The following is an 8509-nucleotide window of genomic DNA, read 5'->3' as shown; positions in this document are numbered from 1 at the left end:
CAACCATGAGTAAAACAACAATTTTAAGTATTATTAATATTTATCTTCAAACTATGTATGATGTTTTTTATTAAGAGGTCACAAATACATGTCAGGGCCACAAAAGTAACTTTAATTCCACAATAGTAATAATAATAATTTTAATACACTATAACTTTAATTATTTATTTACCACTAAAAGAATATAACCAGTTTATATTTAAATAAAATAATTAACCAATTCAATTAATCAATCAACAAAATAATTTATTGAGATAATTTAATAATAGAATAATACTAATTTAATAATTTAATTGCTGGCAAATAAATTTAATAATAAATTTCTCACAGGCAAATAATACAAAACATTGTTGGCACATAATATAATTGTTGGGCATATAAATTTAATAAAACTGGGCATTTAAATTTAATAGAACTGACATATTATTTAAATATAACGTAGGGCCAATATAATGGTGGAGATGAATTCTCCCCCCATGTTGTGGGTGGGGAGTGGTAGGAGCTTCCACCACGCAACCCCCCCATGATTTCAAACAAACAACGCCCCAAATATTAAACACAACGCCCAACAAAATTAACAGCTCCCCCAAAAAATAATCAGAGGAAAAAATATAAATTAAGAATTTAATAAAAAAATATAGTTGCAGACTATATTAAAATAAATTTAATAAATTAACATTTAAACAAATTAACAAATAATTAACAATTGCAACAATAATAAAAAAGGAAACAAACAAGTTATATTTATTCAATGACTTCATCTTTTTATCTTTTAAATATTAACTTAATTTATGAATTATTCAATTTACATCACAATTAGCTTATTAAATATAAATATAAATTGATCAAGTAATGTTATTTCGACACACACACATACGTATAATTTAATTTTAACACATGGCAACATAAGCAATTAAATTAAATTATCATAAAACCTAAGTAAATCAGTGTTCCAAAACACTAAACGAACAAGTTAAAAAAATAAAAAATTAACACAAAGATACTAGACTAAGAAGAATGGTCATGGCCTATGATCATTCCCCAGCCTTGGGAAGGGGGCCAATTCAACCCCTTTCCAACTAGAAATTTTATATTAAGCAACAAATTTGTTGACATATTAATTTACAAATTACATTTTGAAGTTGACCCATTTCAACAAGTGATTCAAAAGCAACATTTTCTCTAGTTAGTCTCCCGGAGAAAAGAACCAGTGATAAAAACTCTGATCCTTGCTCTACAATACATAGAAAGGTTGTGAGATTTAAATCTCAAATATGCCAAAAAATACAATATCTTGTAATGTCCAAAATACATAGTGCCACAAAACATCACCCAGTATCGAGTGCTTTCTAGAATATATTGAACAAGGTGTAGTTCGAACCAAAACATCACGAGAGATGTACACATTTACATAGCAGTCCACAATCTATCTCACTTAGGCATTTATCCAACTTACAATCTGTATGCGAGCTGATAAAACTCAATATGTGAAAATATTGCTAAATACTAGTCCACACACACACAATCTATCACACTTCTCAAATCGACATTCATTCACAACATACAGATACAATAGAACCACAAGACCCTGCACTTATACCACACATACCAATTTATATCATTATGAAAAAGATCACTGCATAGCTATATGTAATATTATCATGTACCCATATCCTCCAAAATTTTCCACTTGAGAACTGGATAAGAATTGAAATCACAATTCAGACCCATCATATTAAGTTCCTCCTTGGAACTTCCCATATTTGCCAAATGATCTACAACCCGGTTCCCTTCTCTATACACATGTGAAATGGTAAAGTTTGTAAATGTATCGATTAGTGTCCATGCTTGTTCAAGTAAACATCTTATCTGCCAATTATCAATATTTCTCTTTATGCAAGCGTTGATAATAATAGTTGAATCACCTTCAATGTGAATATAAGATGTGTTCAGTTTTTTTACTAGTAGAGTAAAGCATATGCCTCTGCAAAGTTGTTGGTACCCAGTGGAATAAAAGCATATTTCAAAGCAAAAACACATCCTGTGCATACTCCTATCCCTGCATCACCCGGGTTCCCTTTAGAGGAGCCATCAAAATTTAATTTGAAATACATTGAATCCGGAGGACATCATTTCACTTTATTTCTATCAGTTTTACTAGTTGTCACTCTCGGAAGACAAGGTGATACAGGAATATAAATGCCCTTCCAACAATTAATAACTTAACCATCCCAAAAAGTAAATTCCCTATTTGAATTGAACTGATTTGAAACATGAGCATTAACCAGTTCTGATACTAATTTTTCAATATAATTGAAAACATCAAAAATAGGAGATGTTTTCTTTCTAAAAATACGCTTATTTATTTCCCACCAAAGTGATCATACTACTCCACCAAAGTGACCATACTACTATGGATGGGATCACTTTCCAAATACATGCAAAAAGAGAGGATGAGTATAAGACTGGCCATGGCTGGAACAAATCCCATACATTATTTGGAAGAGGGGTGGAGGAGGAGATGATCTAGCGTTTCATTGTGTTCACCACAAAGTACACAAGCAAATGGATATGCTATATTCAATTTAACAACTATTCATTAATTTTGCTAACATTTTTGAACCGCCATGTCAAATACTCAACATTAACCATGATTTATATTTATATTATTTTTTCTCTCAATAGAATATACAACAATTACATTTATTAAAATACAAGAAAATTCAATAAATATTTTTAATGAAAATACAAGAATGCTTCTCAATATTGCAAATTATTTTATATGCACCAAAACATTTAAAAAGTAGAACAAAAAATTAGATCATAAATCTACCTCTCATCATACAACCATACAAAAACATTAATATAAACAAAATATCCTCTAAAACAATTGTTTACATATATTTAATCAATAAATGCAACTCTAAAATAACACTTCTCTTGTGTCAGTTGTGATAAAGCACATCCCACCACTTGTTAATATACAAAGCCAAATACATTTACATTTCTTGTGTACATATTAACACTGAATTATTAGCTTAATCAAGATCAAATAAAATGTAGGAAAAAATTAGATTTAAGTATAAATAAAATAATTTAGGAATTAAGAAACCATGAAGAAGGCAAAGATAATGTTAAAAATTATGTTCTTTTCCTCTCCTCCTTATTCTTAATCAAGATGCAAAGATCAACTATCAACTGAAGTATTAAAAAAAATTAAAATTGCAATTGTAGAAGTCTTATTATTTACCCAACCTAGATATTATTTATTGATTTTCATCAAATTTTATCAAATTTTATAGTGTCTAAGAAGGGGGATCAGACAATTGATCAAAGGGAACTAGAAGTATTATAAAAAAAATCAAGCTAACAATTGTAGAAGCTCTATTATTAATTTCTTCTCTTTCATAAAATTTTATAATATTTGTAGGAATGATGCAAGGGTTTTCAGACAATTGATCAAAGAAAATTAATACATGACTTATAATCTATTTTAAAAGTAATGTTTTAAATCAAACTAAATTAAGAGAATGAAGAGTTAAATATGGTGTACTACTTTTAAAAGTTTAACCTTGAATTAAATAAATCTATATGAACCAAAGGAGTTAAATTAACCAAAGCGGTTAAATTAAGAGAATGAAGAGTTAAATATGGTGGACTACTTTAAAAAGTTTAACCTTGAATTAAATAAATCTATATGAACCAAAGCAGTTAAAAGTATAATTATGGAAGGAAATTTTACTACTCAATCTAAGTTTGGTGCTTGGGATATACAAATTTAAATGTTGGTACCTGATGAGATGTACTGTTATGTTCTTTTCCTCTCCTCCTCACTGCTTATGTACCTTGTTGAAAAATCATCATAAAAAAAATAATTTTTTTTTAATTTAAATATTAGAAGAAATAATTTAGAAGTTAGGAAATCATGGAGAACCACAAAGATAATATAAAAATTAAAGTCTCAATATTACCTGGTCTAGATTGCACTAAGCATTTATTTATTTTTCATCTGTTTGTATCAAATTTTATAGTGCCTGTAATCAGATAATTGAAAATCCAATTGATCAAAATGAACTGGAAGTATTATAAAAAAAAATTGAGGCAGCAATTGGAAAAGATCTATTATTTACCCAACCTAAATTGCAAAAGGCTTTTCAGATAAATGAAAAATTCAATTGATAAATTCATAATTTATAATCTATTTAAAAAAAGTGTTATAATAGATTATTTTTGAAAAAATGACTTAAATAAATCTACTTGAATCAAAGCATTTAAAAAATGATTATAAGACATTCCATTACTAATACCTCACCTGTACCCTGAAGACTAGAGAAAACATCAGCTAAGTGCAATTGGTTCTTCAGCAAATGCAACCAGTTTTTAGTTCCTACTCTTCTTACGCTTCTAGACCATCTGCTGTAAAGTCTTCCAATTTGGATCCACACATCATTGTACTATGTGTGATTTCTGCATCACTGTCACCAGATCCCAAGGTCCTTGCCTCTTGACCTTGCAAAACCCTAGTAAATGTGGGAATCTACATACAATCATCAGAGGCCTGAGTTGCAAATTATGATACTTGGAAATGGCAATTGTGGATCTCCAACTTTACATTTAAATGTTAGTCTGATAAATCTATTGAAACTTCTACCCAGAATTGATAAATCTGGAGACACTTGAATTGTATTTGCTCTAGGTCGCTTGCTCCTCGGTGCAGGCAAAGGATTCAGTGAAACTGGAGCCACAAATGGCTCAATTTCCCATGGTGGAACCCTTTCTGGACGACTGACCATTGAGTTTTCACCTCATTGCACCTGAATACAACAACTATGCATTAAATACAGTATAAAATTGCAAGAGTCACAATTCCAAATCCCAAAATAGGAAATCCATAAGCACACAAAGGTTGTGGTGGTTGCATAGTCCATGGGACCTTAAGGGACCTCCATGCTGAAGCTGACCATCTCCTATACAATTAATGGTGCCACTAAACCTACAGGCCAACAGGGAAACAAATTTTTGGGTTCAAGAAGATACAGACTTTCAAACTTCATGACAAGACTGCAGACTTAACTAATCTGCTCTGATAGACTGAGCAGATTACACTGTATAAAGTGAGATTCAGATCTAAATATTTAAATGTGACATATTGTCAGTGAATTACAATTAAATGAAGTGTCAAGTCTGAATTATAAATGACAAGACTGCAGACTTAAATTTAGTATAGATGTGATATTGTCAGTGAATTACAATTAAATGAAATCTCAAGTCTGAATTATAAATGAATCTCAAGTCTGAATTATAAATGGTAAGACTGCAGACTTAACTAATCCACTCTGTTAGACTGCATAAAGTGAGATTCAAATCTAAACATTTCAATGTGACATGTAAGCAATCCTTTGTGAATCATACTAAGTTAATTTTTAGGATAAAAATGTTAGAAAAATTCAGATTTAAATTATAAATGAAATAATTTAGAAATTAAGAATTTATGGAGAATAGTAAAGATAATGTCAAAATTAACTATCAAAATAATTTTTGAATGTTATGTTTCATCAAGATGCAGAGATCAATTGAAATAAAGAATTCTTAGAAGTATTATAAAAAAACTGAGAATAGTAAAGATAATGTCAAAATTAACTATCAAAATAATTTTTGAATGTTATGTTTCATCAAGATGCAGAGATCAATTGAAATAAAGAATTCTTAGAAGTATTATAAAAAAACTGAGAATAGTAAAGATAATGTCAAAATTAAATATCAAAATAATTTTTGAATGTTATGTTTCATCAAGATGCAGAGATCAATTGAAATAAAGAATTCTTAGAAGTATTATTAAAAAACTAAGGCAGCGATTGTAGAAGCCCTATTATTTACCCAGCCTAGATTGTATTAAGTATCTATAGGAATGGCGCAGAAGGCTTTTCAAGACAACTGAACGCTCAATTGATAAAGAAAATGATAAATTCATAATTTATAATCTCTTTAAAAAAATGTTTGAATTCAAACTAAATTAAGTGAATGAAGAGGTAAATATGGTAGAAAAGCTTGACTTAAATAAATCTACAAGGATTAAAGCAATTAAAAACTGATTGTAGAAAGAAATTTCATTACTCAATTAACTTATGTTTCTAACATACAAATTCAATATAATTTCTGACAATTGTGATATGTAATTCAGCTTCTTTTTCCCTCCAATCCAATCCAACTGTTAAGTTCTGTAAACACTAGTCACTACTTTCAACCCCAAATGTTTTGTGCCCTCTGCAAACGAGAGAAATTGAGTACTATAACCCAAGATTTTATTCATTGCAGCATAACTGCAAATAAATTTTCATATTCATTCCAGCATAACTGCAAATAAATTTTCACAGAGACCTATGTTGGATATTTTAAGCAAAAGCCCCTCCATAGTACCCTACCTTAACAAGTTTAGTTTAGAATCAAAATATAACTAATCAAGTTTTTATATGTATAATAGAACATTTTGACCATCACCCTGATAACAAACAGATGCAGAGACACCATCAGAATCCATCAGAATTTAACTTTTTATGAAAAGTAATGTGAAATTGAAACAGGATGTAAATATCATTCATGAGCCTGATGAGCATCTGATCTCCAATTTGGGAATCTAAAAACCTCAAACTTAAATGGATAATATCCTTGCCATGCTTTCATCTACTACCCTAATTGTTGTCTACAGTATTAACTACCTATAATTCAAACTTAAAAACAGATCACCACCAATATTACAATATACACCAAATTCCCCTGTATATCAGTTATTTAAAACACACAAATTATGTGACAATACAAAAGAAAACACAGCAAATAGATTGGGTGAGTATAAAATGTACTGAGTATTTTGTGGCCGCATCTCCAATTAATCACTCTGTTGAATGTACAGTTCTCATTGCTGTTGCCTGCGTCCATGCCCCATAAAAATATCACCACCTACAGGAAGAAAATACACAAAACACCAAGAAAACTGAAAAAATAAGAGAATTCAAACACAGGAAAACATAGAACACAAACAGAAGAAGGCGAATACAAACATGTCAGTAAAAAAATGAAAACAGAAACAGAAAATAAAAACACAACGAAAATTTGAACTCAAAACTCACAAGCAAAACTCAAAACAGAGGGGCATGGCCACGCCGAAAAACATGAAAATTCAACAAACAAACAAACACAAAAGAAAAAGAAGAGTCTGCTATACTTTCAAATAATCCGCCCATTTATAACAGGTGAAATCTGCTTTTTTCCAACGGTGAAATCTGTTTTTTTTTTTCAACGGTAACATAAGAAATAACAACCATTCTCTCGATGGCTGTAGTTTGACAGCCGTTGGGACACGCTCCTTTGTTGGATGGGATAAAATTTGAAACAAACTGCAATTTTAACTACTTCTAGATTAATAGTTTAAATTTAAATGCAAACCTTTTTTTAATTCTTATTAGTCCTCTTTTAAGTAGGGAACTAATGTTTTTTATCTTTTTAAAAAAAGCATTAGTCTACTTTGGTAAATGGTGGAAAATATAAGCTTATGCTAAAGTTTCATTTTTTCTTTTATTGAAGGGTAAAAATTTATTCAAATAAATTGTTTTAAAATTTATTAATTTTTTGACTCATCATTGGATATTTGTTTTTGTTGGGTTTTTTTTAATTTTTATTTTCCAAAAATATTTATGATTGTGAATATTTTCTAACATGTGAGCATTGGCATTTGTACAAGTTGTTAATGTAAACAATAAGACTAGAGTTGGCATTCTTAAATGCAGGCTGCAATCTAAATATTTGTGTAAACATATGACGGACTCTTAACACATATGAAAATATTAAGGCACACACTCCCTTATCGAAGAGACATGTAGTATTGTTGGCACATTTAAAAATTCTCATTTAAAAACTCTCATCGATCCACTTTATCCTTCACCAATGAGACTAAATATTCATTGGTGGGACATTTCACTTCTCTACCCGATCTGTTGATTGCCCATCCATATGCAATTCTTTTCATTCATCATTGAGAAGACATCATACTATTGATGAGACTTTTCACATTTCTCTTCGATCTTCTTCTAACATGTTGCCATTGTCTCTCACACTGACATAAAACAGTGACATTCAATGAAAAACTTAGCTAACAAGAGCCCCATCACTATCCATTTCTTCACATATATCAAATTTGTATTTTCACTAGTATGTAAGATCCACCCTTAGGCCACCACAATTTTATTTTTTAACATCGATTATCAACTTAATCAACCAAGCATCTTTTATCTCGATTAGAAATGTTGATTTTAATATTCTTCCAATCACCATAGTGGCAACAACTCATTGACACAATATATTCATATACTTACGATTGAAGTATTAGCCTTCTATGATCAGAGTCATCCATTGATCCAAACATTAACCTTGAAGATTCATGCCTAATGACCCAACATACTTATCCTTTCATGGAAAGTTAGAGGCTCTCAGTTCGTACCCAGGAGACTACTGT

The 8509-nt window shown here is 30.0% G+C and overlaps 1 long non-coding RNA gene across 3 annotated transcripts; it reads right to left on the bottom strand.

Moving 5' to 3' along the window:
- Positions 1–3550: 3550 nt before the first annotated feature.
- On the bottom strand, positions 3551–7217 carry LOC131066455 (uncharacterized). Of its 3 annotated transcripts, none has more exons than XR_009111666.2 (5): positions 7128–7217; positions 6861–6957; positions 4313–4814; positions 3972–4034; positions 3551–3845 (listed from the first exon to the last, which is right to left on the bottom strand). It is a non-coding gene; the product is annotated as an uncharacterized LOC131066455 (long non-coding RNA). The 3 variants fall into 3 exon arrangements; XR_009111665.2 differs by having other exon boundaries at positions 4313–4537; positions 4652–4814; positions 6861–7212; XR_009111664.2 differs by having other exon boundaries at positions 6861–7212.
- Positions 7218–8509: the final 1292 nt, after the last annotated feature.

The sequence above is a fragment of the Cryptomeria japonica genome, chromosome 11 (genome assembly GCF_030272615.1).
Source record: "Cryptomeria japonica chromosome 11, Sugi_1.0, whole genome shotgun sequence".
In the NCBI taxonomy this organism is placed as follows: Eukaryota; Viridiplantae; Streptophyta; class Pinopsida; order Cupressales; family Cupressaceae; genus Cryptomeria; species Cryptomeria japonica.
Note: the sequence above shows the minus strand (reverse complement) of the source record. Positions and strands in the feature narration are given on the sequence as shown.